Source organism: Monodelphis domestica, chromosome 1, assembly GCF_027887165.1.
Source record: "Monodelphis domestica isolate mMonDom1 chromosome 1, mMonDom1.pri, whole genome shotgun sequence".
NCBI classification, from domain to species: domain Eukaryota; kingdom Metazoa; phylum Chordata; class Mammalia; order Didelphimorphia; family Didelphidae; genus Monodelphis; species Monodelphis domestica.
Genome location: NC_077227.1, coordinates 200,601,593 through 200,616,390, shown reverse-complemented (window position 1 = coordinate 200,616,390; position 14,798 = coordinate 200,601,593). Strand labels below are relative to the sequence as shown.

The window sequence follows — 14,798 nt, the reverse complement described above, 5'->3', positions numbered from 1 at the left end:
AGCTAGAGAAGGAAATGGTAAGCTACACCAGTATCTTTGCTAAGAAAATTCCTAATGGAGTCATGAAGAGTTAGACATGGCTGAAAATGAATGAACAACAACAACAAAAAGAGATAGTAAAGCAAGGGAAGGCATGAAAATTAAATGGGATCAGGAAGACTTTCTGTAGAAGGTTTTATTTAGGTAGGATTTGAATGAAAGAAGGAAGCCAGTATAATAGGACCTCATCTTACACAAACTCAACACATACAAATTCAAGTATATACAATTAGTAATACAAAGAGAAAAAATTAAGGCAGAAAAAATAACAAAATAAAAAAGTTTTAATTATGCACTAAATTAATACCCCTTTCCCAAACAGTGTAAAATCTGTCAGCAGTTCGGCTAATCACTTGTTCTCATTCTGAGAAATCAGTGAGTCATTACACTGTTTGGCACCAAACATTAGCACTGCTTCAGTCTTTTTCTGTTGTTCTCATTTGTAACAAGTAGAGTCTGCATTAGAGCAGTGCTTCTCTTTGCTTCATTAACACTATTTCTTTATTGATAATGGCCCCAAAGTCCAAGAGTAGTGATGCTAGAAGCTTTGATAAGCCTAAGAAAAGTTTTCAAATGCCTCGGTATATTGGTATAAGAAATAATTACTGAATAACGGGGTTTCAAATTAACCACAATGTTCGACTTTTGAGAAGCTTCTTAGAACATATAGGTTCCATTGTAGAAGGAAATGAAGAGGGAGAGCATCCAAGGCATGGGAGCCACTGCAGTTATTTGACTTGTGTTGGAGTAAGGGGCTGGAGAATGATGAGATCAGACTGGTGCTTTAGAAAAATCACTTTGATAGTTGAGTGGAGAATGGACTGGAGCAAGAAGAGACCAATGATAGTCAGAGCAACTAGCAATAATCCAGTTTGTGCAGACAATAGTCTGCACCAGGGTGATGGCAGTATCTGAGGAAAGAAGGGGGCATATTAGAGAGATGTTACAAGGATAATGTAAACAGGTCTTGGCAGCAGATTAGATATAGGGTGAGAGTGGGAAGTTGAGGTTAATATCTCGGTTGTAAGCCTAGCTGATTGAGAAGATGGTAGTGCCCTTTACAGTAATCAAGGGCATCTAGTAAGTGTTTGATAAATGCTTGTTGATTCACTGACAGATAACTGAAATTCTCACAAGAACTTTATCAGAACACTAGTTTCCTACTTATACCATATCTCAAACTATACTATTATCATAAAATGATTTGGTTTAGGTTTAAAAAGAGAGAGATTGTAGTCAACTAGTGGAGCATATTAAACACACAACATATAGATGCAAACAAATCTATTAGCATAGTGTTTGATAAGGCCAACGATACCAGTTACTGGGAAATGGACTTATTAGTTGACAAAAACACCTAGGAAAATTGGATATTAATCTGACAGAAATTACATTTAGATGACTATTTTATAACAAGATAATAATTCAAATGAATAGACCATTTAGAGATAAACATCATAAATTAAAGGAGCAAGGAAAAAATTATCTTTCAGATCTATGGATGAGGAAGAGTTCATGGTTAAACAAGTGATAAAAGCACAAAGACAAAATGGGCCATTTTTATCATTTAAAATTAAAATTTTATTCAAAACCAAATATAATAGAGTAAAATTAGAAGGAATAGAGGTAAATAGGAATAAGGTCTCAGGATAAAATGTTTCTGGTTGAGATATAATTTCTAAGATGTGTAAGGGACTGATTCAAATTTATGATATAATTCCCAATAGGAAAAAAATGACCCAAGGAAATGAATAGGATGTTTAAAAAATTAAATGCAAACTATCACTGATCATTTGAAAAATGTTCTAAATCACTAATAATTAGAACAATTCGCTGCTGACAGGTTTTAGCTCACACGTATCTTCAACTGTAAAATAGGGATAATAATTGTATCTATGTCATAGGATTGTTGTATCAAATAATACTTATAAAAGCACTTAGCATTGTGCTAGGTACTATATAAATACTTATTCCTTTCCTTCCCCCTTCCTCTATTAAATCAAAAACAAAAGAGGAAAATGACAAAGGCTGGAAGAATTGTGAGAAAACAGGTACACTAGTGCATTATTGATGGATCTGTGAATTAGTACAATTGTTCTGAAAAATAGCTTTTAACTATGCTCCCAAATCACCATGCTGCATACAATTTCACACAGTTATACTATTGCCGGGACTCTTTTCCAAAGAAATTAAAGAAAATAATTCATTTATACAAAAATATTTATAGAAGCTCTTTTATTGGTAGTCAAAAATTGGAAACTATGGAATTGTACTTCTATTGGGAAATGGCTCTACAAATTGTAACATATAAACTTAAAAGAATCTCATGTGCCACAAAAACAATGCTGAAATGAACAATTTCAGAGGAAACTGGAAATATATTTTTGAACTAATGCCAAACAAAACAACCTGGAATATAACAATTTATAAAATAATAACATTGTGGAAAAAGAAATCACTTTGAAAGACTTGAGAATTTGTCAATTCAGTAATAATCCATGAGTCCAAAAGAATGATGGTGAAAAATACTATTTACTTCTGTATTTTTTGTTATTTTTAATGTTTACAAAATCAAATGAAACAAGCTTTTCTTAATGTAAAGAAAAAGATACTACACAAATGTAATCAATCACAAATCTTCCATATTGTTTAACATACTTTTCTTCATATCTATGTAATGAATGCCATCCAAAAGTGTCCCAGCACCTCTCCACCTTCCCCACATATCATAAGATATTGTCAGGGGGGCCAGCATGTCCATGTCTTTCTTTCTATTAACTTTTTGGAGGTAACATTCTCAGTTTATTCTTCCAGGATTAGTTCTGTGGCTATGTATGCTTTCCTTCTTCTACTTGTTTCAGTTTTCATTATCTAATAATGTTTCTTCCAGGTATTTTTCTTTAAATCCATCTGTTTATCATTTCTGATGGCCCAATAGCAGTTCATCACAATCATATACAGTTTGTTCAGCCATTCCCCAATTGGTAAGAATACTCTTGGTTTCTAATTCTTTGCTACCACAAAGAAAGCTGATATAAATATTTTGGAACATATGGGTTCTTTTCCTCTTTCCTTGAACTCTTTGGAAAATAAAGATTATATATATATATATATATATATATATATATATATATATATATAAAGAGAGTTTTATAACTCTCTGAGTGTAATTACAATTTGCTCTCTAGAAAGTCTGGATCATTTCATATCTCTGACCATTTACTTCTTAACAGAGAAGTGACAAACTTGAGAAAGAGACAAAGATTTTTCAACATGACTCATGGGAATTTTTTACTGAAATATATAGATATGTACTGAGGTATTTGCTTTTGTTATTTTACTTAAGAGGGGAGTTGTAGTAGAAGAAGATGAATTATTAAAGGGAAAATAAAAGGCATTATCTTTATTGTTTTTTCTGAAAAAATTAAATATTGATTTCAGTTTCACTTCTCTTGAAAAAAAATAGTATCTTTGTCAATAGTTTGTTTTAACATGATATTTATTTCTTAATCTATTTCTCCACTAAAGCCATCTCTTGCAAGAAAAATCTAAAATGGATAAAAGCCATTCATTAGAACTGACTACACATTAAGCATATCTGATCATATATATATAATAATCTCATCCTTAAAAGCCCACCTCTACAATAAAGGGAGGAATTTCTTCTATTGTTCCATTTCCAACCTTTCATGGCTGAACGAAGTAGCAGTGATTAGCCCCAAACTAATCAGATATTAAGGATGATTCATAAACTGTCATAGTTTATTAGAGGTAAGTATTATGTAAGACATACCAGCAGTGATAAGTAGTAATTTTTGTGTCTGAAGCAATCAATTCAACAATAATAAGAGAAAGGAAGTGAAGACAATAGCATTGTTACCAACAACAATGACAACAAAAACCAACAGTAGCAGCAGTAAGAAGCCTAAAACACAACCTCAAACACTTCTAGGCAGTAGGAAGTAGAAACTAGTATGATTTGGCAGCTCCCAATTTCAACTAATTATTCTTTCTTACTAGGTACTATAATGTCATTGGTATAGTAATATGCCCTAAATGTTATCATATTCTAAATCTGGGCACCCATTTGCAAAGGTCCATTCGCCTCTCCCTAGTTACTTCTCTCCTCACAACTCTTCCATCCTCCTAAAAGATCAAAACACTTCAAGTGAATCAATAGTAACTTCCTGTAAGTAAAAGGTCAAGGGCAGTTTGGATTGAAATAATAGAACCATCAATATTATTTTCATTTGCTCACTGTTAGCAGAGGAGGGGAAAAAAAGCTAAGATAGCCATTTGTTGTTGTTTAGTTATTTTTAGTCACACCTGATTTCTAGGGGTTTTCTTGGCAAAGATACTAGAGTAGTTTGCCATTTCCTGACATTTTATATGTCAGGCAACTGAGGTAAAGAGGGTTCAATGAATCACCTAGCTAGTAAGCATCTGAGAAGACATTTGAGTTTTTCTGTATCTAGATCCAGTGCTCTTCCCGTTGTGCTACCTTCCTACCTGCCCCCAAATAGCCATAGAAAAGTTTATCTTTCTCTTTCAGAAACCCCATATACAACGGTGCTGTTAGAAAACAAATTCCCTAGAATGAAAGATAGTTGCCTTTTGAGCAATTAAAATGAGCTCTATTCACTTCCCCACAGAAAAGTACTAAAAGCTTCAAAACTGAATCATTCTTTTCAACATCATTAAAAATAAAGTGTTACTGAATGAATCAGAATTATTAAGCTTCTGAGGTACAATTGCAGCTGCTTAATCGAGACTACATCTGGGCAAGCTTTTGACTTATAACTTGGATTAGTTCCACCTCCATCAGTCAGTCTGCTTAGGTAGCAGACTATACAACCATCAAGGAGAGAGAGGGTGTATTAAAGAAAAATCTGGATGAGTTCCATCTGTCATATATGGAGACTTCATTTCCCAAGTTTTACTATATCAATAGAGACTATGTCAAGTGGAAAATAAATTTGAAGTTTTCCTTCCTCACCTTGATGAGTTATTTTCTGAAATATTAAACCAATCTACCTCATTTCTTTGTAACGGTGGAATTCTATGAACATGGAACACTGAATACACTGTCAATCCTGATCAATGATTTAAGTTGATTTTCCTAAACTACTTTTTTCACCCCATTTTCTTATTTTTTTTTTTTGCTTTAAGGGTTATCTCACAGGATGTGGAAAGGAATAGGATTATGTTAAGAAATGAAGGTCCTATAAAAGCAACAGATAGAAATAAAAAGTAATCTAAAAGAGAGAGAGAAAATGGAATGTCTTCCCAAAGAAGGAAGTGTCTGTGCAAATTATTAGTCAGATCAGAGAAGTCAGAGTCAAAAAGCAGAAAAATATCTTTTGGTAGAAAAATGAGAACAAATTGGTGTCAAGGGCTGGTCAGTCCAGGTATTTATTTGAAAGTAGTGGCAATAATTGAATAGGAATCCAAAATGGTACGATGAAGTTTTCTGAGCATGTAGCTGTAACAGTTTGAAGAAGGTACCATATTCTGAACAGACAGAAGGACCCACTCAAGACAATTCAATAGTGAGACATAATTTTTGGCCAAGCCAGAGGCTTTGTGGAAAAAAACAAAACACCTTACCTTTCATTTTAGTGTCATTTCTAAGATAAAAAAGTGGTCAGGGCTAGGCAATGAGTGTTAAATGACTTGCCCAGGGTCACACAGCTGAGAAGTGTCTGAGTCTGGATTTGAGACTAAGTCCTCCCATCTCTAGGTCTGGTTCTCTAACCATTGAACCACCTAACTGCCCCCCCTCCCAAAAGCTGGTTTTAATATATGTCCTGCCAGGACAGAATCTCCTTTCAAGATCTGGTCAGTCCTGACAGGCAAATAAATGGTTGTTTCTGACTTCTATGAAAGGTTAGCTGCTAAGGTGCTCAGACAAGAAGCACATGTAAAACTTTGCAAAATTTAAGTACTACAGAAATATAATTTTTAACTATGGCATAGTAGACAGCATAAGGATGATATTAGAAATTAAGTCTTGTTATATTAGTTTAGAGATAAGAAGTAGAGAACCTGGCTTGAGAAAGAATTGGAATTTGAAGCAGAGCTTAAAGTGTCAATTTCAAATGTTGACAGTGGGGGGTAATGTTTTTCTGTGGCAGTTGGGCTGTGGCAGTTATGCTCTCTCAGAGTGGTGAGAGCAGGTGACATCTTTTCTCTCTCCTCACTGTCTGAGGTAAAAGGAAATAAGGAAAAAACCTGAAGGAGTTTAAGTGATTTCCTTTTCCAACTTGGGGGAAACCTAGTGATTGTCTATTGCTGTTACATAAATTGTTTTTATATATGAGAAGATCAAAAAAAGACATATTCTTTTTACAACAGAGATGGTTTTAGAGTCACAAAGACCTAGAGTCAAGTCTTTCTTTTGACATATGTGACTATTTGACCTGAGATATGTTTGTTCTATCAGCAGCTTAGGCAATTCTCTAAGCATTAAATGTCAATTGCCATTCTGCATTAGTAAAGGGAGTTTCTTTGCTGGGAATTTTTTCTGCTAATAAAATCAATCACAAAATGTATATATATATACATATATATATATATATATATATATATATATATATATATATAATAGTTTCTGGTAGCCATATCCTGAGCAAAATTGTTCAATTTGTGTAGTAGATCATTTGTCCTTGGCATCATCTGACCTTTTCTCCAAGACTATTTTTCTTTTCCTTCCTTATATACAATCAGAGATTATAGGATGAGTTACTTAGAGATCATAGGATGAATGATTAAGGAAAGTAGAAGCCATCAAACCTAACCTTTAATTTAATAAAGGAAAACACTGGAGTCAGTCCTGGGTCACAGAGCAAGTAAGTATATGAAACTTGATTTCAAACTAAGCCTTCCTGACCCCAAGTGATGCCCTGGCTATGACACTGTATGCTTTCTTCCCCTATCCCAATTCCTCTATTCTTTCACTTTGATCCCATGTACCAGTTCCTATTAATTTTTTCTATGAGATTTAACTTGTAGCAAAATCATTAGGGATTAACAAATGCTTAAATTATGATACTCTCCCAAATACATGTAGTCTAGCAGAAGAGCACTGGAATTAAAGAGATAAAAAAAACTTGGGTTTGGATTCTGCTTCTTTCCCATAACTTAGCTCTAAGTCTTAGTTTTCTCAATGGCAAAATAACAGAGATGAATTAGAAGGGTTATAAGCACCTTTCTACCTTCAAGATTCTATGATTCTTTGAGCAGAATCTACATTAAAATAATGTTTTGATATCTTTTGTTTTTATATCATTTTAATTTCTAAAAAAATCTTCTTCTCTTCCACCCAGACAATTGCAATGAAAATGTATGTATGAATGAATGGATATGAATACATGAATGCTATAACCTTTGTAATAAATTGGTAATTTTGTAAAGAGAGTAAAAAGAGAAAACTATTTATTGAATCTGGTAACATATGCATCGTCCCTTGCCTCTAAAAAGAAGGAAGTAATGGGATAAATTTTTAAACTATTATCCCTGAAAAAGTGTGGTCATTAAAATTATATAACTTTCAATTTGATGCAGTGGATAGAGAGCCGGGTCTGGTGTTAGGGGAAAAGAAAAAAAACCTGAGTTCAAATTTGACCTCAGAAACTGGCTAGCTGTGTGACTCTGGTCAAGTCATTTAATCCCACTTGTTTCAGTTTCTTCATCTATGAAATATAGATACTAATAGTCCTTACATCCCAAGACTGTTGTGAGGATCAAATGAGATAATACTTATAAAGCATTAGCATTGTGCCTGGTGCATAGTAAATGTCATATTATATAGTATCATATAGCAAATGGCATGATATTTATTTTTTCCCTTCTGTTCTTTCCATTTAGTTAATTGTCAGCACCATGAAGTATGTAACTTTCCTGTTTCTGCTTACCTCACATTGTATCAGTTCATAAAACTTCTGATGCTTCTTCAAATTCTTCATATTCATTGTTTTATATGGCCCAGTAATATTCTATTACATTCATATACTGCAATTTCTTTAGATATTCCTCAACTGAAAAAAATCAGCTTTGTTTCTTGTCCTTTACTGCTACAAAAAATGCTGTATGAGCATTTTTTTGCATATAGGACCTTTCTTCTTATGGAATGTTTCATCTTATCTTTTACCTCCTTAGTCCAAGGAATTTCTGGATCACAGGAATTACTATTTAAGTTGATTTCTTGGCAGAATTCTAAATAAGTAATTGCATTTAATAGGGAGCTCCTGAAAATCAATAGTCCCTAAAGAGACGTAGGTTTACAGATCTAAAATAAAAAGTACCCTAGAGATTATTAAATTCAATCCCTTCATTTTGCAGATTAATAAACTGAGATACATAGAATTTAAGGGACTTAGAGTCACACAGCTTCTAAATGTTTGATGTGGAATCTGAACCTGTGTCCCCTTGACTCCATATATGAGGCCTATTGATTATGCCTAAATATGGGATGGTTATTCTCTGAAATTTCCCCTATATAAGTAATGCTTAAGTTTCACCTCAAATCAGGTATACCTTGAACTTTAGTATAGTTGAATGGATAATAACTACTGCTTGTAGTCACTGGAAAATAGCTATGAAAGTCAATGCACATCATTCTGGGAGATTGCCTTTTGTCATCAGACACTATAATTAATAATGTCTTATATGAAAGTGACTAGATATTGAGTTTTTAAAAATGGATGTAGGAAATGTAGCATTTCGTCTTTGAAGGGCAAACCATTCACTGTTTTTTGTTTGTTTGTTTTTTTGTAGTTCTCCCACTAAGCAGGAAAGGCAAGTAAAGGTAGAGAGATAACATAACACATCTTGGAGGAAGGAGGACAATACAGTAAGAATAAATGTTTGCTTTTGTTTTTCCATTAATGATGTTCTTAATTAGTGATTGATGAATCCAATTCTATCGGGGGCTGTTGGACTCCTCCTTTGTGATCTCCAGACTCTTTTTCCAATTATTTTGACTGGCAGAGCACGTTTTGACCTTAGGTTTTCAACCTGCATAGCCTTGAAAAGAAACTTCAATAGGGGTGTTTCTGATCTCCTTACACTTACCTCATCAAAGTATGTTTTCCTACTGACTATTTGATGTCTAAGAGACCTCATTAGGAACCCATTTTATATGCCTCTTAAAACAGTCTCTTTCCCTTAGGAAAAGGAAGTTTCTACTTCTTGTACATTCTACAAGAGTGTAAAACCCTCTGAAATCTCTCAAGGATACAATCAAATTTGAAGCCCTATTCTTAAGGATTTCCAAAGCCCAGCCAGCACTCCTCTACCATCTCTCTACCATTGCTAGAAGAAATGAGACCCACCTAGGAAGGGTGGTACTTAGTGATACTTAGTTCATGCATGGTAGGATGTGGGTTTCCAGTCACTTCCTCTGGCTTCAGGAAATTGTTGCTTTTTCACACACAATATTTGAAAGGGAGGCAGTCAAAACTGATGCTGATCAATAATGCACCTAGATCTATGAATAAAATCTCCTGAAATTCCAGCTTGGGTACAATATAGAAACTAAGTCTAAATGAGAGAGGCAGAGAGACAGACAGAGACAGAAAGACAGAGAGAGGCAGAGAGAGACAGAGACAGAGACAGAAACAGAAACAGATAGACAGATAACTACAGAGGTATAGATTAACATAAATGAAAGGATGATAAATAACAATAAATGTTTAAAATAGATAAGTAAATAAGTGGGCATATGAATAAATGAATAAATAAAAGTTTAAGAGCCCCTAATCTAGAAGAACCCACTTTCACACAAGTAGAAACCAAATGAAGACAAGTTTAAATTAACATAAGGAATACATTTTGAACAGTTAGAGATGAGTGAAAGTGAAATGGCTTCCCTCAAGAGATGATTCCTCCCTCACCACAAGTCTTTGAGTAGTCACAGGTTAATCACTTATCTGGAAATGTTGATTAGACAAATTCCTGTGTAAGTATAGGTTAGACTAGTAGTTTTAGAGGTACTTTTCAACTTTTAAATTCTATGATTTTATGACTTACTGCTGTGCACCTTTAGATGGATGTTAGTCCAAAGAAAGACAATGAGAACTGTTTTCTGGTGCCATTGTCACAATAGTGATGTTATAATGATCACACTCCATAGTTCTAGAACATTTCATAATTAGAAGGTGTTGACATTCTCTTCTCCTCAGATGGCATATGGTCCTGAGCCCCCAAAAGCTTTTGTTACAAGATAAGTTGATAAGCCAATCATGCTTGTAGAGATCGAAGTCATTTTTCCAAAGGTGGTAAACTGTGCATTAGATATAGAAATCATACCATTGGATTTTGTCATGGGAAGTTGAAGAGAGGATATAGAATTTCTACTTAAAAATTATCTTAGTGATCAAGATGACAACCTACACTGGCAGAAGATGGACTAAATGTACAATTAGATAATAGGGACTAATGGGATTTTTGAACAAAGGAGTGACACAAATTGATTAATGCATATGAAAACACATTAAATGGTCAAGCTTATCCGTAAATGAAAGAGATGTAACTCCCCCCTTTTTTGAAGAGGTAAGAAACTAATTATGGAACACTACAAATACTTAGAAACAAAGGACAATTAGAAAAAGAGAAACAAAATTCAGTAACATTCAAAGAAAATATGACCTTTATAGAAACAAAAGATACTGTTCTAGAGGACAGACCAAATAGTGATAATTTAAGGACAATATGTCTTCCTCAAGAACAAAAGTCAAAAAAGCCTGAACAAAATAATGTAAAAGAAAATACAAGAAAATTCTGCTCAATTGAGGATCACAGAAAACAATGGGATAACCAAAAGGATCCATAGATACTATCAAGAAAATAAACAAGCAAAAAATTATGTTGCAAAATATGACAATAATGGTTAAAAATAACAATTCAAATAACAAACAACAAATTCTGCTAACAAATAGGAGAAAGACCTTCAAAATAAAAGAAAGGTAATTCAAATAACATAACTTTCTGTATCCACCAGAAATCACAAAAAGATATTGTGATAATCTTAGTAAGTGGTAATATGGATTAAGATAGATGAAAGAGATATTACAGAATAGGGATCTGTATTATTTGGAAAATAATATAGTGAAAGGGAGAAATCAGTAATAATACTTAGGTTTTGACCAGATAGAACAGAGGCATTATTGTGCCATAGACAGAAATAGAAAATCAGGAGGAAAAAATAAACTCTGTTTTGGACATGTTGAATTTTAACTTCCTGTGTGACTTCAGGTGGAGATGTCTTATGGACAATTAAGGAGATATATGAAGATCTCAGAATATATATCAGTATCAAATCTGAAAATTGTTTATATAGAAGCTTTAAGAGTTCATGAGATATCCAAGGGAAAAAGCCTTAGAAAATAACCATGTTAATGGTTGATATAATAGGATGAAGAGCCAGTGAAAGAAAAAAGATAAAACAACTAGAAAATAGGAGTCAGGGGCAGGTAGGTAGCTCAGTGGATTGAGAGCCAGACATGAGGTCCTGGGTTCAGATCTGGCCTCAGACTTTTTCTAGCTGTATGAATGATGTTTCTTTAATTGGATTCTGATATGCTGCAGTTGTCCTCTCTTCTCTTTCCCCCCTTGCTTTGAGGGGTAAAAAAAGACTTCAAAATAAAAGAATCAGAACCTAGGACATATTGTTTAAGACTAAATGCAAATTAATCAGTAGGATGGCTCTATGGAGAAGAAGATAAGGACTTTAAGGGAGACTTACTTAAAAGTATCAGAAAGAAACTGTATGATGGCTCTAGTTAGACCTTCAATATTGATTATGTTCCCAGGAGTATTAAAATCCTATATGACATAGCTGTGAAATAGCTTTGAGGATTTCTTGGGTTATCTAATCCAAATATATATAATAATAATTATTAGAGTTATACAATCATATGAACATAGATTTGAATCTGGAATGGATCTTAGAATTCAACTAGTACAACCACTTAATTATCATTAGTTAGTATCATTCACATTTGTTTGAGATCTGAGGGAACTGGTCTTCACATAAATCACTATCCTACTATTACGTGATTATATCTAATGTTCTACTGACTCTTTCCAGGTGGATACTTGCTGCTTTTTGTTCTTGAATAGAAGTGTTAAGGATTCAGTGTCATCTACCATAGTCTCACTAAAAACATATTTTGTAAAACCCCAGTGGTAGGCAGGATAATGCAGATGATATACTACATTTTTTCCCACATGACTTGTATTTCCTATGCTATGTCCATATATTTTGACATTTTTCCATGTAGCCTATAATTTATGAACGTTTCATAAGATGACATGTATTAAAAACATTGTTCTCAAGTTATTGTGAATCACTGGTAAATTCAAGCAACTGTAGTGCAATGGTTTATTCTTTGATAATAGAAATTTCCAGAATTTTTAGGTTTCTATTTCTGGTATGGGGGGTTGCTGTCTGTTAATTTAAGAAGGATAGAGAGCCTCTGAAATGTCATTCTAGTTTATAGCTCATGTCTTGCTAAGTCTTTTGTAGGTGATATGTTTTTGGAACAAGTAATGTTATATTGTACATTTTCTACTATTTTCTTACATGGTTTGTCTACATTGATCAGCATATCTGGCCTCATTAAGCAAAATCCTTCTATAATTTCTAGTGGCAATAACTTAGTCTTGTATCACTCATAAACTCCTCTCCATTTATATACAAATTCCTATGACTCAGCCTTTTGTTTGACATTCATTTGGGGAAATATTGTTGGTTAATTCATGTGTTTATCTCCCATGGAAGGTATTTTTGTTTCCACTCTTGAATCTTAGCAGTTTCATAGGCTCCATCTAGAGGTAAACTGATAGTGGGTGCATTCAATAACCAGTGGCATGTTCCTCTTGTCAGCCTTGACTTGTACCAGAAGTATTTCTGAAAGATTATGATCTATTTATTTTGCAACCTGAGAACATATACTAATCCTCTTACTCCTTTTTGGCAAAGAAAGAATTCTAGTTCTAGAGAGGAGAACCTGGGTTCAAAACCTACCTCTGATGCCTGCTTACTCCCTGCATGATCTCATGCAAATCACTTGAGCTTGGGGCACACAGTTTTTGTTTTTTTTTTCATTTGTAAAATGATGGAGGAAATTGAATGAGACACTTTCCAACATTCTTTTCATGTCTAGCTCAACAAACCCAAGATTTTCTAATAGCTCCCTTAGCACCATGTTTCATTAATATTATGTCTTTTTATGCCTTCTAAATTCATTTTTAATTATTATTAGCAATCATTCATAGCATATTTATTATATAATATGAATAATTTACATATTGATTTTTATAAGATATCTAGAGACTTTTTATTGTTAACCATGAGAAATACCAAATGGGTAGTCATATAGAATGAAAAGCCAGTGAAGAAAATAATATATTAAATTAGAAATAGTGTGTATGTTGTTGTGTGTGTATGTTTATGTTTTTGTTCAGTTGCTTCAGTCATGTCTGATTCCCTATAATGTAATGATTCCCATTGTGGGGCTTTCTTGGCAAAGATAATGTAGTAGTTGGCTATTTCCACTTTCAGCTCATTTTACAGATGAAGAACTGAGTCCAACAGGGTTAGGTGACTTACTCAGAGTCACACAGTAATTAAGTGTCTGAGGCCAGATTCAAATTCATGTAAATGAGACTTCCTGATTTGAAGCCTTCCATTGTGCCACTTAGCTATCCACACATATATGTATACAGTTGGGATATCTCTATAGATTATGTAGATTATATCTATTATAGATTATATTTGTCTATGATATATGTATGTATGTAAAACGGTGCATGTCTTTTGACCATCAATGCCACTAGTTGGTCTATATCCCAGAGAGATTAAAGAAAAGGGAAAGGACCTCTACGTAAAAAATATTAATAGCAGCTCAATTGGAAATTGAGAAAATGCCCATCAATTAAGGGATGGCTGAACATATTGTGACATAAGTTTGTGATGGAATATACTATTTGCTTTTAAGAAACAAAGAAGGAAATAGTTTAAGAAAAATCTAGCAACTTACAAGAATTGATAGAAAGTGAAGTGAGAATTAAAGAACATTGTACACAGTAACAGCAATATTATAAGGATGATCAAGTGAGAAAGACTTAGCTACTCTAATCAGTAGAATGATCCACAATTCTGAAAGATTCATGATGAAAAATGAACAACTCTGAATGTGGACTGAAGCATATATTTTTCATTTTATTTTTTTTAAATGTTAAAATTGTGCATACCCTTTGATATAGTAATACTACTACTAAGTCTATATTCCAAAGAGAGAAAAAGGAGGGGAGGAGAAAAGATGTACTTATACAAAAATATTTTTAGCAATTCTTTTTGTAGTGGCAAAGATTTGGGAATTGAGGAGATGCCCATCATTTGTGGAATGGTTGAACAAGTTGTGGTATATAGTGGCGAAGGAATAGTATTGTGCTATAAGAAATGATGAGCAGGATGGTTTCAGAAAAGTAAACTGGAAAGAACTACTACTCTCAGCAATATAATGACCAGAACAATTCTAAAGGACTTATGAAAAAAAAATGTCAGAGAAAGAACTGTTGAAATCAGAATGCAAATCAAGCATATTATTTTTTACTTTAGTTTATTTGTGTTTTTATTTGGGGGTTTTGGTTTCATATGAGTATTCTCTTACAAAAATGACAAATATGGAAGTGCATTTTGTGTGAAAATACAGGTGTAACCCAGATCAAATTATTTTCCATATATGGGGCACGAG

The 14,798-nt window shown here is 33.5% G+C and overlaps 1 long non-coding RNA gene across 1 annotated transcript; it reads right to left on the bottom strand.

The window, feature by feature from the left end:
• Positions 1-301: 301 nt before the first annotated feature.
• Positions 302-10,198, bottom strand: LOC107650727 (uncharacterized). Its single transcript, XR_008914894.1, has 2 exons — positions 10,069-10,198; positions 302-950 (listed from the first exon to the last, which is right to left on the bottom strand). It is a non-coding gene; the product is annotated as an uncharacterized LOC107650727 (long non-coding RNA).
• Positions 10,199-14,798: the final 4,600 nt, after the last annotated feature.